This window comes from Chrysemys picta, chromosome 17, assembly GCF_011386835.1.
Source record: "Chrysemys picta bellii isolate R12L10 chromosome 17, ASM1138683v2, whole genome shotgun sequence".
NCBI lineage: Eukaryota > Metazoa > Chordata > Testudines > Emydidae > Chrysemys > Chrysemys picta.
This window is the reverse complement of record NC_088807.1, coordinates 15,430,983-15,447,939: the sequence shown is the minus strand read 5'-3', so window position 1 is coordinate 15,447,939 and position 16,957 is coordinate 15,430,983. Positions and strand designations below refer to the sequence as shown.

The 16,957-nt window shown below is 50.1% G+C and overlaps 1 pseudogene; it reads right to left on the bottom strand.

The window, feature by feature from the left end:
* Nucleotides 1-12,773: 12,773 nt before the first annotated feature.
* Nucleotides 12,774-14,464, bottom strand: LOC101936703 (zinc finger protein 239-like; annotated as a pseudogene).
* Between the last annotated feature and the right edge of the window lie 2,493 nt (nt 14,465-16,957).

Sequence of the window (16,957 nt, the reverse complement as noted above, 5' to 3'; positions counted from 1 at the left end):
TAAATTAAAAATAAAAATAAATTGATACATTAAAATTAATATTATTAGAACACCCTAAATCAGGCTACAGTACGTGACACTGAGCACTGTCAGTTACTTTAGCACACAGAAGTTGGGTGGCTGTTTCAGGGAAAGATTCTCAGGCGTTTTCTCAGGAAAAACTTTCTAACTATCATGGTAGTGAAACTCTGGAATAGGTTTCCAAGAGAGGATGTGGAACCCCCATCATTTGAAGTTTTTAAAAACAAGTTGGACAAACCCTTAACAGGGATGGTCTAGGTTTACTTGGTCCTGCCACAGGGCAGGGGGCTGGACTTAATGACTTCTCCAGGTCCCTTCCAGCCTGATGTTTCTATGATGCTTCAGGCCACCTTAGACCCAAAAAGACTGAGCTGAATTTTGGCAGAAGGTTTTACAGGGTGGTGATGGCTCAAGCTGTCCAGGAGTAATGCAGCAATTGCCCAGTTTGCAGCAGCAGAAGAAACCTGGGGCCAGAAGCAGGGTCATTCTCTAGCTGGCAGAGACCAGCGCACCCTTGGAGTTGGTAGTATTGGACTCCTGGAAGGTGGAGCCCAGCCATAGTGGTGCATCCTGTGTTCCGACCATGGTGGATCACTGACATTTTATGGTTCACATCCTCTCAAGTCCAGGTCACGCAGTCATGGCTACATTGTGCCTGGGGCCAGGGCCAGAGCCATCCATTGGGTAGGGTGAATCAGGGAGACCACTCCGGGCCCCACACCGCAGGAAGGTGTGATTGGCCAGCGCGGTCGGACCCAGAAGACGAATCCATCCCTGCCACAGGGCTGCCATCTTGTTGGCAGTTAGCGGAGACAGCCCTGGCTTGGCTACCCACCTTTCAGTGCAGCGAGTCCCCCACTCTGGTCAGATCCCTGAGCCGCTGTGGCACTATGGCCAACAATAGCCCCATGGTAGGTGATGGCAACTGCCAGTGGCAGCAGGTGGCCCAGCACCAGGCTGGCTCCATCCCACCGGTCCAACCACTGGTGCAGGGCGGGGTCCCCAAGCTGGTAGGGGCTGATTTGTCCAGGCCCCTGCACCCCCGTAGGGATAGCCCTACCTGGGTCATCTATGACAGGCTCTCTCAGCGAGGGCTCAAAGCTTCCATGCACAGAAACTCATACAATTGCACAAACTCCAGTTTTATGTTTACGGATTGTCACCGGCTCGTCCTTCCAAATACAATCAGGTCATTCATATAAACCTAAATTCCTACCACAAAGTTAGATTGTCTAGGCCTGTGGAATTACCACTATCTTTTCCCTCTGTATCCTGTTGAACATCTGCCTTCAGGTTGGGGTGAAAGCAGGTCTTTACGGTTGTCATTGTCCAGCTCCCTAAAGCCTGTGAAGAACCATGGCTCAGCTGTTGCGAGCTTTCAGATAACAGCGTAAGGCTTCATTTTCATTTTCACGGGATGCTTTAAAACCTTTACTTTGCACCTAGGCCACTTTATCACATGGCTTAACATTTGCCTTCGGGATGCTGAGTGAAATTGACATCCTTGAGCTGTGTCTCCAGGAACTGCCAGCCTCCCATCTCCAGTCTGGGTTCTCAGGGCTTCCAGGCTCCCTGTTGTGGGAGTTAGAGTCTGACTAGAGCTGCCAGTCACTAGCTCATTTACTGGGCTCAAAACTGACAGTGCTACTCACATGCAAGGGGAGAACGATTCCTTCCCCTTCAGGAGTCACAGGGTCGGGGTCTCTGGCTTGGGTCATAACAGGAGGTCCTATGACACGGTCCATTCCATAAGAGGCGCCTACCAATTCTCCCACAGGCAGTAGGAGGTTTCTATGCACTGTCTTTGTCTGTCCCGACCTCGTTTCGGGTTTAATCTTGTACACCGGCAGATCTCCCAGCTTTTCCACCACCAGGTAAGGTATTGCCGTCCATCCCCTCAGCAATCTTGTGTTTGCCAGCAACACCCACATCTCGCAGCAGAACTCTGTCCCCTGGCTGGAGCTCCTGTGAATGCACCCTTGCATACATAGGCACCGACTTCCCATCTGCCCCGTAGGCGCTCAACCTCGTTCTCCCACAGCCCCGCCCCTGCACCGCCCTCACCCTGCCCCTCATTCAACCCCTTTCCCCCAAGTCCCTGCCCCTGCCCCGCCTCTTCTGCGCCTCCTCCCCCGAGCGCGCCATGTCCTCGCTCCTCCCCCTCCCTCCCAGAAAGTCCTAAGTGCCTGTTAGGTGGCTGGGGAAGCGCTGAGAGGGAGTGGGAGGAGCGCAGACGTTGTGCGCTTGGGAGGAGGAGGCATGGTGGGGGCGGGAGGGAGCTTGGCTGACGGTGGGGGCGGAACACCCACTAATTTTCCCCCGTGTGTGCTCCTGCAGCACCCACAGATTTGGCACCTATGCTTGCATCGTATCGGTGCTTGTTACTATCTAAATTCTTGTGGGCAGCAGTTGCAGCCAAGTGATAAGCATCCTGCAGTTTTTCTCTTAGTCAGGAAAATACACTGCAGATGTGTCTCATAGTTTTCTTCATCCTCTGATTTCCCAAAGTACAAAGTTATGGATAATCTTGGCTCTCGCCCAAACATCAAGAGATATGGGGTGCCTCCCGTAGCATCGTTCTTCGTGGCATTGTAGGCATGCACCAAAAGCACAACAGGCTGGCTCCAGATTGCTTTTTGCTCTGGACATAAAGTCCCCAAGCATATCCAAGAGAGTCCGACTAAATTGCTCTGGCTGAGGGTCACCTTGTGGGTGGTAAAATGTTTTTCTGGACTTCTTAATTCCTGCCATCCTTAGCACCTCCTTCAGGAGGTGACTCTCAAAGTCCTGTCCCTGGTCAGAGTGTAACCAAGCTGGGAATCCATACCCTGAAAAATATTTCTCCCACAACACCTATGCCTGGCATACCGGGTAAAATGATCATTCACTACTAAAATGTTCTCAACATTCCTCCTGCCCACTTCTAAACACAAGAAATTAATGCATACCAGCTCCAAAGGTTTGCTGCTGGTGATATTCCTCAGATATGCTGCTAGCAAGCAGAGTTTTCCTTTGAACACACCAGGCGCATGTCTCGCATTTCTTGCGTACATCCTCAGCCAGCCGGGGCCAGTAGAACTTAGTACAGATAAGTTCCAGGGTTCTCTCCATTCCCAAATGTCCAAAGTCATCATGCGGGGCCTTCATGGCCAGGGCTCTGTACTCTTTTGGTTGCATTAGCTGTGTTTGTTGATTTTGTAAAGGATCTACTGTGATCCGGTGCAGTACTCCCTGTATCAGTTTTAGTTTGCTCCATTACCTTAATAGCAGTCTACTCTCGGGGGTAGATGGAATAATTGCAACAGGGTTTTGCCCCTCTCTTTTTGCAAGTAATGTGTCACGAATGTCAATATCTTGCAGTTGGGCTTTTTGCCAGTCAGCAGCATTGAGCATGGGCAATGGAGATTGGTCCAGTACAATATAATTCACTGAGGCAGATAGCACACTCCTAGGGGGCAGGTCCAGAGTTTCTGCAACACAACCATGAAGACTCTCGCATGCCTCTGACTCTCGATAACTTCGGTTGTAAATAGCTCCCTACCCCATCCATAGGAATCACAGCAATTTCCGATGGCTGCGGATGCCGTGACAATGCATCCACGTCTACGTTGCTTCTCTCCAATTGGTACTGAGTGCTGAACTCATAGCTAGCCAAGGTGGCCACCCATCTCTGCCCTGTAGTATCCAGCTTAGCACTTGTAAATCAGCGGATTGTTGTCTATCCACACTTGAAACCTAGCACCATACAAGTAATCACGAAACTTCTCAGTGATGGCCCATTTCAAGGCCAAGAACTCCAGCTTGTGGATAGGGTAGTGAGTTTCATAGAATATCAAGGTTGGAAGGGACCTCAGGAGGTCACCTAGTCCAACCCCCTGCTCAAAGCAGGACCAATCCCCAGACAGATTTTTGCACCAGATCCCTAAATGGCCCTTTCAAGGATTGAACTAGGACTGGAGCATGAGTTAGGCAATTAATTATTTCCTGAAAAGCCCTTTCACATCTCTCATCCCACCGTGGTCCAAACGGTTCTAAGGGGATGTAATTTCTCTGCTCAGGAGGCTTTGGGGACCTCCCCTTTTTCTTGGTCTTAGAATTGTTCTTGCTGGATGGGTATCCCCATGTAAGATCATTCAGAGGTTTTACAATGGTAGCGTAGTTTTTCACAAATCTGCTGTAGTAGCTACTAAATCCGAGAAAGGTCTTAAGCTCTCTGTAATTATTTGGGCATGGCCATGAAGTGAGCGCTTCTATTTTATATGGATCAGTGCTCACACCTTCTTGGGACACAATGTGACCCACGTACTTCACCGAGGTTCTGCAGAACTGGCACTTATCAATAGAAAGCTTCAGTCCATAGGCCTCCAACTTGTCAATCACTTTAAAAAGTTTTTCTTCATGCTCCTCCAAGGTCCTTCCAAATACAATCAGGTCATTCATATAAACCAAGACTTGCAGTAAGTTCACATCTCCTACAACTTTCTCCAAAAGATGTTGAAATGTGGCAGGTGCCCCAGAAATCCCTTGAGGCATGCGTTCAAACTGATAAAACCCTAAAGGGCAGATGAAGGCTGTCTTCTCCTTATCTTTTGCTCCCAGAGGGATTTGGTAGTATCCACTTCGAAGATCCAATACTGAGAACCACTGGCTTCCCAGCAAACAGTCTAAGGCAGGGGTTCTCACAACAAATTTTTTGGTGGCCTCAAAGTGCTGATGGCCATGCTGACAATTTTTTCTCAAATACTTAATTAACTTTAGGAAAAACAGATAAATATACACATAAATGTGTCAAAATCATTGTCATTTATTGAATCTTTTTGCAGACTCAATAATAAAAATAATGTACTGTTGTTGTTATTCTTTCCTGGACCTAAACAGAATAGAAACCCCTAATCATCCTTGTTGCTCTTCTCTGGACTCTCCAATTTGTCCATATCTTTCCTGAAATGTGGTGCCCAGAACTGGACACAATACTCCAGTTGAGGCCTAATCAGTGCTGTGTAGAGTGGAAGAATTACTTCTAGTGTCTTGCTTACAACACTCCTACTTATACAGCCCAAAATGCCATTAGCCTTCTTGGCAACAAGGGCACACTGTTGACTCATACCCAGCTTCTCGTCCACTGTGACCCCTAGGTCCTTTTCTGCAGAACTGCTACCTAGCCATTCCGTCCCTAGTCTGTAGCAGTGCATAGGATTCTTCCGTCCTAAGTGCAGGACTCTGCACTTGTCCTTATTGAACCTCATCAGGTTTTTTTTTTTTTTTTTGGCCCAATCCTCTAATTTGTCTAGGTCCCTCTGTATCTGATCCCTACCCTCCAGTGTATCTACCATACCTCCCAGTTTAGTGTCATCTGCAAACTTGCTGAGAGTGCAGTCCACACCATCCTCCAGATCATTAATAAAGATATTAAACAAAACTGGCCCCAGGACCAACCCTTGGGGCACTCCGCTTGAAACCGGCTGCCAACTAGACATGGAGCCATTGATCACTACCCGTTGAGCCCGACGATCTAACCAGCTTTCTATCCACCTTACAGTCCATTCATCCAGCCCATACTTCTTTAACTTGGCGGCAAGAATACTGTGGGAGACCGTATCAAAAGCTTTGCTAAAGTCAAGGAATAACACATCCACTGCTTTCCCCTCATCCACAGAGCCAGTTATCTCATCATAGAAGGCAATTAGGTTAGTCAGGCACGACTTCCCCTTGGTGAATCCATGCTGTCTGTTCCTGATCACTTTCCTCTCCTCTAAGTGTTTCATAATTGATTCCTTGAGGACCTGCTCCATGATTTTTCCAGGGACTGAGGTGAGGCTGACTGGCCTGTAGTTCCCCGGATCCTTCTTCTTCCCTTTTTTAAAGATGGGCACTACATTAGCCTTTTTCCAGTCATCCAGGACCTCCCCTGATCGCCATGAGTTTTCAAAGATGATAGCCAATGATTAGTTAAAATGTAAAATATGGTTACTTGAGGTCTCACTAGAGAGTGCAGACTCAGCAAGATAACCTATGGTTGTGCCGCCCCCTCCCCATGGCTCCTCCGGCCGTGCTGCCCCCCTTGCCTGCAGGAGTTCAGCGCTGGCTGGCAGGCGCGCCGCTTTTTGGAAATGTGCTGAGGGGAAGCGGCTGATTCCCCTGCACCCCACTAGCTATGCTACTGGGCCCATGGGGCGGGGACATGGACCGGGGGCTGCTCTCAGCCCCTCCACCTGGGCAGGTGGAGAATCCATGGCTCCCAGCCCGCTCCAGCTTCTGGCTAGGCTGGGGGCAGGGCCTCAGGTTGAAGGGGTAGGGTGGGGTCATGAAAGGGGCACTTTTGGGAAGGCTTCACTGCCCCTGTCCAGGCATCTGTTGCCCTTAGGATTCTGCAGCTTCTTGCTGGGTTCAGTCAACTGTCTAGCTGCACACGATGACCTCAGCTTTACGTACCCTAATTTCAGAGCTCGATGGAGGGGGCTACGCTCTGATTTCTATTGGACATGGGCCAAGTCAGTTCTCAGATTTCAGTTCTCATTTTCTCTGCTGCTCCCGCAAATATCCAGTAGATGGTGCTGGTGTATAAAAAATGTCTTCAATCCTTTTCTTATCTGATTCAGTTCAAGAATTGTATTTCATTATTAGCCCTTACTATCACCTAGAATCCTCCCCCAGCCTTTAAAGGAATATCTCTTAATATTCCAAAGTTATATCATGATTTATGTCTTTCAGCATTCCTTCTTCCTTGTGCCAGGCAAATCCAATTACTTCTAAGGTCCCTCCTATAAATCCCTTATAATTTTCTACATTTGGAGGACATACTCCATGCATTCTTTGGTTGTATATAAACATGTCACATTATTTAGGGTTTACAATAGAACAAAACACATTATTCCCATATGGAAGGATCTGACTCACAAGACAAAAATGTTCCCCATACTAATTTGGGGTGAAAGACAGTGTGACGGGTTGGATCACAGAAACCCTCTTGGGGCTGCCAACTGATATGCCAAGACTACTCCAGCCACTGCTTTCCCTGCCAGCTTGGGACTCCAGCACCCTGTCTTGTTGAGCCAGACACACCAGTCTGATCCAACACAGACCCGGGTCTGAACCACATGTCCCAAAGCTGCGCACTTAAGAAGTTTCAGAGTAGCAGCCGTGTTAGTCTGTATCCGCAAAAAGAAGAACAGGAGTACTTGTGGCACCTTAGAGACTAACAAATTTATTAGAGCATAAGCTTTCATGGACTACAGCCCACTTCTTTCGGATGCACTTAAGAAGTGTTCCTGTCTTTAACACTCAGATGCTCAACTCCCAGTGGGGTCCAAATCCCAAATAAATCCATTTTACCCTGTATAAAGCTTATACAGGGTAAACTTATAAATTGTTCGCCCTCTATAACACTGATAGAGAGATATGCGCAGCTGTTTGCCCCCCCCTCCGGTATTAATACATACTCTGCGTTAATTAATAAGTAAAAAGTTATTTTATTAAATTCAGAAAGCAGCATTTAAGTGGTTCCAAGTAGTAACAGACAGAACAAAGTGAGTTACCAAGTAAAATAAAATAAAACACGCAGGTCTAAGCCTAATACAGTAATAGAACTGAATATAGGTAAAATCTCACCCTCAGAGATGTTTCAATATGTTTCTTTCACAGACTGGACACCTTCCTAGTCTGGGCACAATCCTTTTCCCTGGTACAGCCCTTGTTCCAGCTCAGGTGGTAGCTAGGGGATTTCTCATGATGGCTGCCCCCTTTGTTCTGTTCCACCCACTTATATATCTTTTGCATAAGGCGGGAATTCTTTGTCCCTCTGGGTTCCCACCCCGCCTTCTCAATGGAAAAGCACCAGGTTAAAGATGGATTCCAGTTCAGGTGACATGATCACATGTCACTGTAAGACTTCATTACCCACTTGCCAGCCCACAGGTATACAGGGAGACTTACTGAGTAAGTAAAACTGAGCCATCTACAGGTAATTGGCCCACACTCTGCATAACTAGAATAGGACCTCAGAGTAATATTTCGTATTTCTAGTTTCAGATACAAGAGTGATATATTTATACAAATAGGATGACCACACTCAGTAGATTATAAGCTTTATAATGATACCTTACAAGAGACCTTTTGCATGAAGCATATTCCAGCTACATTATATTCACACTCATTAGCATATTTTTATAAAATCATATAAAATCACAGACAGGTTATCCATGGTATATTTGCTTTGCAAGGAAAACAATGTATAGTTTATAATTTGGGGTGGAAACATGCTGCTTGGATTTCTTGGGGTAACAGACAGTTTGCCCAATTTGACCTTCAGTCTTACAACCGGTCATTTCTAGTTTGCTTAGCTTGCAGCTCCCCCACCCATCTCTTGATCCACACACACTGTGCAGTGGGCTCCTTTGCATAGAAAAACAGGGTGTCACCCTTGCTTGGGGTATGTATACATTACAAAATTAGGTCGATTTTATAGAAGTTGATTTTTAGAAACCAATTTTATACAGTCGATTGCGTATGTCCACACGAAGTCTCCACTGCCCATTGGAATTCTGGGTTAAGCTCCCAATGCCTGATGGGGCAAAAACATTGTCGCAGGTGGTTTTGAGTAAATGTCATCAGGCCTCCCTCCCTCCATGAAAGCAACGGCAGACAATTGTTTCATGCCTTTTTTCCTGGGTTACGCGTGCAGATGCCATACCACAGCAAGCATGGAACCCGCTCAGCTCACCGTCACTGTACGTCTCCTGGGTGCTGCTGGCAGACATGGTACTGCATTGCTACATAGCAGCAGCTCCTTGCCTTCGCAGCAGATGGTGCAGTAGGACTGATAGCTGTTGTACGTCTCCTGGGTGCTCCTGGCAGACCTCCGTGAGGTCGATCAGGGGCGCCTGGACAGATATGGCTATCCTCCTCTTAGAGCACTGAATGGGAGCCAGAGACTCCAGGTCATTCTCCTCTTTAAGTTTCGTCTCATTTCAGTCCTGCCTGGAATATCATGCGAGCTGGAAGCTTCTGCCTCAGGCTGCTCTCCCAGCTGGCAGCACCACACAGTCGCACCTACCCCAGCGTACCCCTTGCTCCCATGGCTCATGAAGCCTGGATAGTAGTAAGGAGCAGTTCAACTATAGGCTGAACAAGTGCAGAATGGTGGTAGAATGTGCCTTTGGACATTTAAAAGCTCGCTGGCGCTGTTTGCTGACTAGATCAGACCTCAGCACAACCAACATTCCCATTGTTATTGCTGCTTGCTGTGTGCTCCATAATAGCTGTAAGAGTAAGGGGGAGACATTTATGGCGGGGTGGGAGGTTGAGACAAATTGCCTGGCGTCCGATTTTGAGCAGCCAGACACCAGGGCAATTAGAAGAGCACAGCAAGGCGTCCTGCGCATCAGAAAGGCTTTGAAAACCAGTTTCATGACTGGCCAGGCTTTGGTGTGACAGTTGTGTGTGTTTCTCCTTGAAGCAAACCCACCCACTTTGTTGATTTTAATTCCCTGTAAGCCAATCACCCTCCCCCCTTCGAAATAAAGTAACTATTGTTTTGAAACCATGCATCGGCGGCAGCAATTCGGGGGGGGGAAGCCGCGATTGCGATCAGCGGTGGCAATTTGGCGGCAGGTCCTTCGCTCCCAGAGGGAGTGAGGGACCCACCGCCGCCGAATTGCCACACGTGCTGCCCCTCTGGGTTGGCCGCGCCAAGCACCTGTTTGTTAAGCTGGTGCCTGGAGCCGACCCTGGGGAGGAGGGAAGGAGAAGGCCACATTGCTTATTGTAGCCACACTACATATCAAACTGTTTGAATGACAGCCTTCTGTTGCTTGGGCCATCCTTTGGAGTGGAGTAGCTGGGTGCCCAGAGCCTCCCCCCACGTTCTTGGGCGTCTCGGTGAGGAGGCTATGGAACATGGGGAGGAGGGTAGGTGGTTATACAGTGGATGCAGCGGGGGTCTGTGCTCTTGTTGGCTTTCTTGCAACTCCAACAGACGCTTCATCATGTCCGTTTGCTCCCCCAATAGACACTTCATCATGTCTGTTTGCTCCCCCATTAGCCTCAGCATCGCATCCTGCCTCCACTCTTCACTTTCACTTAATTCTTTCCTGGCCTCTGCCACTGAATGCCTCCAGGCATTAAGCTGTGTCCTATCAGTGCGGGAGGACTGCATGAATTTGGAAAATGTGTCCTCGCGAGTGAGGTTTTTTCGCCTTCTAATCTGCGATAACCTCAGGGACGGAGATGATAGGGGAGCGTAGAAACATTCTATGCTCTATGACTCTGGGGGGGACTGCATGGTCACCTGTGCTGCTGAGTTCGCCATGCTGACCAAACAGGAAATGAAATTCAAAAGTTCCCGGGGCTTTTCCTGTGTACCTAGCTAGTGCATCGGAGTTCAAAATGCTGTCCAGAGCGGTCACAATGGAGCACTCTGGGATAGCTCCCGGAGGCCAATACCATCGATTTGCATCTGCACTACCCCAAATTTGACCCAGCAAGGTCGATTTTAGCGCTACTCCCCTCGTCGGGGAGGAGTACAGAAGTCAATTTTAAAAGCCCTTTAGGTTGACGGAACGGGGTTGGTTGTGTGGACGCATTAATTTTTAAATCAACCTAACACAGCTAAATTCGACCTAACCCCGTAGTGTAGACCAGGCCTTGGTAACTAGTTCTTTTTAGCTAGGTTGGGAGGGACAGAGAGGTTTTAATCATAGGCAAATTATGAGAGATTCTTGCCTAGGTGATTAACAATAATCTCTTTTAGCTATTTTAGTTTCAATTCCTGGGGAAACGAACTCCCAACCTTGGCTGATCTATGGGTCTCTGACTCAGTGTCCATCAGGGTCTGAGCCCCAGGAACAGGGATGCTGGGATAAAGTGTGGTCAGGACGTAAACAGCCCTGCACTGCTCTGTGTCCACAGGAAAAGGTCACTGTTCAGACCCGTTGGGCACAGAGCTGAGTGGGGACAGATGCTGGAGACGGTGCTGCGGACAAGGAACTGGGCTGCTCCCAGTCTGGCCATGTGCCTGGCTCCAGCCCACTGGGAACTGGCCTTGGGGGCTCACACCCAGCTGGAGCACCTGGATTCTGCCTGGGTGGCTTGTTAACCCCTGCAGCAATTAACCCCCAGGAGAGGGGAAGGGAGGACACAGAGACTGAGCCCTGAGGCACAAAGGGCTGCAAGAAGAAAGACGTGGAGGCACCCGGACCCCACTTCGAACATCAGGGGAGCAGAGACATCAGTGAATGGCTGGATATGGGGGAGCCAGTAATTCCTGCTGATGGGGAGAAAATAACAGGGGGGCTGGGGAATGTCCCTGTCTGGCACTTCGCTCCCCACATCTAGAGCTCGAGAACAGGAAATTCTCAGGGAGACGAGGGATTCACAATAAACATTTTATTAGGAATTTATCTGGGAAAATCAAAATCCAATTAGGTAAAAACTTTAGCAAGACATAAACATTCCTCTGAAACTTGCGTTTCCAGAAGCAGGAACATAGAACTGGAAGGGGGCTTCTGTGTCATTCGATCCAGTCTCTGCTATTGCAGAAAACCAAAAAAACAGGACCCCACCTCTCCCCTGCCCCATCCAGAAACAAAAAGAAAAGCTCTCCCAGGGCAGTTAGTTCAGGAATAAGCCCAGTATGTGACAATGTGAGCTGAGCCCCTCCCTAGAAACAGATGAAACCCTCCCCTTCAGCTCAGTAAATCCCTTCCACTAATGAGACAGCTGGGGTGGGATGGGAGAGGATCAGATAATAATGAAACACAGTAACAATGACACTTCCCCTCCCTTGGCACCTCTGTCCTCCTGAGCCTCTGAACACACAGTAATTAGTGATGAATCCCTGGGATGGTGTGTGACTTATCCCCATTGCACAGATGGAAGAGGCACACGCAGAGAAAGGAGGGGAAGTGATTGGGATGAAGTGACACTAGCAGAGCTGGTTATTGAGCTCAGCAGTCACCCCCACCCTGCTCTAACTACTAGATCACACTCCCGCTTGGAGCTAGGAACTAAACCCAGGACTCCTGAGGCCCAATTCCCCCTGCTCTCACTACTACACCATACTGCACTCTCAGGAACAGGGCAATCTCCCATCTCTCTGGGAATCTCCCCCTTCAATTCCCCAGTCTCCAGCCCCTGCATTTACAGAGTCCATCCTCTCACTTCGGATCAGCAGCTCTTGTTGCTTTATACTATGGACCCACAGGGCCCCCCACTCTTTCCCTGAAAAACTTAAAACTCTCCTTTGCTGTGAGGCCTGCAAAAAAACCTGACAGTGGTTAGGGTGCTGGTATGCTGAGCATGCTACCCGTCATGCTACCAATACTGTCTTCTTTCTTGGATCCCCGCCCCCCATCTGTCCGTCTCCATCTGTTGTCCCGTTTCTCCACTTAGATTGTAAACTCTTTGGGGCAGGGACTGGCTTTTCATTCCATGTTTGCACAGTGCCTGGTGCAGAGGGGTCCTGGGCCATGACACCAATAATTATAACAACAGCATCCCCTGCCCTCACCCCCACCCTGAGAGGCTTTGGGAGCTGCAGAGACAACATGGACGCAAAGTGCAATGGGGCATCTTCACCTCTTCTCTGACCTGGCAAGTGTGTGTGACCCCTGCAGAAATGTCTCCTCACTAATTTCAACACCTGCTCCCCCCAGACCTTGAAATAACCCGTCTCCCCAGTACCCAGTGCTCCCTCCTCTGGCCACACTGAAACCCAAAACATCCACCTGGCCCCCCTCTACCTAGACCATCCTGAAATGAAGCACGTTTGTACGTTGCGTCAGCAGGGCATAGAATCATTACATTCAGGGAGAGCTCCTGCCACCTTCTCTGTGGCGTGTCTAGTGGGACATTAGAGAGATCTTCCACTTGCAGCCTTCCCCACAGAATGGACATTTATAGAGTCTCTCTTGTGTGGATTCTCTGATGAGCAATAAGGGTGGAGCTCAGCTGGAAACTTATCCCGCACTCAGGGTAGTTATAGGGGTTTTTTCCTGGTGTGGACTCTCTGGTGTTTAATCAGGCTGGAGCTCTGGCTGAAGCTTTCTCCACACTCAGGACATTTATAGGGTCTTTCTCCCGTGTGAATCCTCTGGTGCTTAGTAAGGTCTGAGCCCTCGCTGACGCTCTTCCCACAATTGAGGCATTCGTAGGGTCTCTCTCCCGTGTGAATTCTTTGGTGGGAAACGAGGTGGGAGCTCTGAGTGAACCCTTTCCCGCACTCGGGGCATTTATAGGGTCTCTCTCCCGTGTGGATCCTCTGGTGGGTGATAAGGTTGGAGCTCACGCTGAAGCTTTTCTCACAGTCGGGGCATGTCCAGGGCCTCTGCCCAGTGTGGGTTCTCTGGTGCACAATAAGGTTGGAGCTGGCACTGAAGCTTTTCCCACACTCGGGGCATTTGTAGGGTCTCTCTCCCGTGTGCAGTCTCCGGTGTGAAATAAGGGAGGAGAAAGTGGCAAACTGTTTCCCGCACTCAGGGCAGCGATAGGGTCTCTCTCCTGTGTGGGTTCTCTGGTGCTTCGTCAGGTCGGCACCCTGAGTGAACCCCTTCTCACAGTCCAGGCAGTCATAGGGCCTCTCTCCTGTGTGGATCCTGTGATGCACAATAAGGTGTGAGTTGCGAGTGAAGCTCCTCCCGCACTCAGGACATTCATACGGTTTCTCTTTAGTGCGGGTTCTAAGCTGGAGCATGGTTTCACTGCGGTCCTTCAAACCTCTCTGAGTGGAGTTACCTCGTCTCTTCACTGGGGGTTCCCTGCTGCCTCTCCAGCCCGCACCGACCCTCGCAGGCTGCTTCCTGCTCACCCCTCCAGGAAATGTTCCCTTTGGATGGTCCCAGTGCTGTCCCATGTGGTTCCACTTGCTCAGGGATTTCCTGCTTAGATTCGTCTCCTCGTTTTCACTCACCATCCCATCACCTGCCGGGATAGAGGGAGTATCCAGACAGGAATCGTCCCCTGTGCCAGGGAGAGGCAACCTCAGAAAGGGGACTGGGAAAGGAGGGGGGAGAAATCAAAATAATTTATTTATTTTATAAAATAATTACTGGGGAGATTGAATACTCAGGAGCCCAAACCCCCACCAGCCCTTCCCCAGAAAGGGGACCAATTCTGCTGCCACGCCCCATCCGAACATTCAGGAGAAGGGAGCAATTGCCGAGAGGCGAGAGCCATGAGTGACATCTCCCATGAGGATACAACTCCGGCTGGGCACAGTCGTGACCTGGGTGAGATGCAGCAGAGCTGGGGGATCTCACAGGGCCTCAGCGGCAATCCCAGCTGTTTATGTCGATGGCGGATGGTTTCCATGCCCATGTAGCCAATTCCTCACCTGTATGAACGTTTCTCAGGGTCCCTCTTTCCTCAGAGCCTTGGGAGATCCAGGACCCAACGGCTCTTCCTCTTGTTCCAGCTGGGAGATCACGTCAGGATGAAAACTGGAAGACCTGCTCAGAGGAAGTAAAATAGGTGAGCCAAAGGGTTTATTATTATCATTATTCATGTTTGTTACCTTTCTGCCAAAGGGCCAGACAAGAGTGGGGCCTCAAACACAGAGCAGTAGTTGACTCCTACCCCAAAGAGCTAACAATTTAGTCATTCTGAGACAGAGTTGATGCGGGGTGGGTGCCTTCATATAAGCCAAATGGAGGAGGAAATGTTCCTGAAGGCCCTCTGGGGAGGTCAGGTGGTTCCTGGGAGACGTGTGGTGCCCCCTGCAGGAGATTCAGGGGGTTTCATGCCCTGGGGAATTTTATGACTCGGGCCAGCATAGTAGCACAACTTCTTCCCCCTTTCTAGCCCTGCTGAGACCAGAGCCCTCTCTGAGATCAGGGACAGTCCTGGCAAGGGAGGGACACACAAAATCTCTCTGTGTGTCAGTGCATGCCCACATGTAAAGATGCAGCGAGGTACCTCCACCCTCTCCCTTGGAAGCTCTAGGGATGGAGATGAAGCCAGTAGCCTCTCCACTATATCTCCAAATCTCCTCTCCCATGGGTGGGGATGTGGAGGGGACAGTCGCTCACACGGGGGCTATGGAGCTGATCCCCCTGAAATCTAAGGACCCAGAAAGAACCCGGAGCAGAAGCTGCCCTGGGTGTGACAGAGGGGACAGGAATCCTTAACCAGCAAGGTCACGGCCTCACAATTCTCCTGCATGATGTCCCTGTCGAGGGTCTCTGGCCGGGGTCCAGCACAGCCCACTACCCCTCAGTGAAATGCACAACCGGCCCCTGGAACAGAGACATTCCCCCACTCAGAAACTGCTGCCGCAGCCACAATCACAGCAGCACCATCAGGGGCAAGGCTGGGAGTCGCCTGGCCCACCGAGAGCAGAGAACTTTCCTGGGGCGATTCCCAAAAGCTTTAACTTAAAACAATCTGCATCTGCAGGGAAACCAGGACACCCCGAGCTGCTAGCTCTGACAATTTTCTCACAAGGCTCCCAATCTTTAGCTCAATGTTTCCCACCATCTCGCGATTCCCGGCACAGAGCTCGCCTGTTTTCCCTTTTCCGTTTCCTGTTATTCTCACTGGGGGGACGGAGTCAAACTGCCCTTATTCCAAACAGCTACCGTCTCCCTGCAGCTCTGGTGTGTGGTGGCACAGCTGCCCCTGCACTAGTAAAGATGGCCACCCACTCCCATTGTTTTCAGTGAGACTGAAGCCACGTTTTCCCCAGGGAATATGGCTGCGGGTTTCGACTGGATGGGAAACTCTGAGGAACAACGGAAATGTGGCAGAAGCAGACTGAAGGAGGCAGGAGGACATGGGGGGGCAGGAGGGAGGTTGAGGAGGTGGCGGGGAGGCTGAGGGGTGCAATGGAATATGGGGCAGGAATGAGGTTGAGGGGCAGAGGAATGGGGGAGAAGGTAAGCAGAGGGGATGGGGAGGTGGGGGCAGGATGGAGGCTGTGGAGGGTCAGGGGCCTGTGGGGAGCAGAATGGAGGGCAGAGGGAGGTGGGGGGCAGGAGGCTGCGGGGGACAGGTGAATAGGGAGTGCAGGGCCAATATAGGGTGGCAGATACGGGATGTAGGAGACTGTAAAGGGAAAGGCCTAAAGGAACAGGTGGCCAGAGGAGACTGTGGGGAGTGTGGGGCAGGAGAGTGGACAGGGGAAGGGGGGTCAGTGGGCAGAGTCCCTCTGACAGCAGGGGGACTGAGAGGCTACATTTTTGCATGTGCACTGCTACAGCTGAGTTTTGTCACTGTGATGTGGTGCACACGCACACTGGGAACAGGTTCACACACGCACACACTGGGAGCAGGTGCACGCACACACACACTCTAAGCAGCTTCCCCCCAAAAGTCAGAAGGGAAATAAAATTGCCACAAATGCTGGAGGGTTTTAAGAACTTGTGGTTTTCAAGCCCATCTCCTGACCTTCCGGAGGGATTTGTGGCTTTGAGTGCTGCGGACTGGCACTAGGCCTCGGATACCAGCCCACTGAGGGGGTTGTGTCCCCACACAGGGGAATTTCCAACCCCCTCCTGCTTGGTCTCACCCTGAGGTTCAGGCCCCACACTGAAGAAGGAGAAATGTCTAAGAGTAGGGTAGTATCTCTTTAAAAAATTGTGAGCCCTCTAGTAGTGCTCACCCTGTTCTCCATTGCAGGATATGCCTACCCAAGCTGGAAATTACACCTCCAGCTGCAATGCAGGCAGACACTGAGCTTACAGAAACCAGTCCAGGCAGCGGTGCCTTTGTAGCTTGGCCTTGTGTGTTTGGGTATCGTTAGTTATTTGGAACCCAGCTGTGATTTCTCCATATTGTGTTTGTTGGGTAAAAAGCAAAAGACCCAAAAGGTTTTTCCTTTCCCCTTCTCTTCTCCTCCTGTATTAATGTCCCTCTCCCACATCCAGATGAACCCCCTGCCCCACAGCTCCCCAACAGCCGTCTCCCTTCCCCATCGACTGGGAGGACAGGATGATCTGGAGCAGAG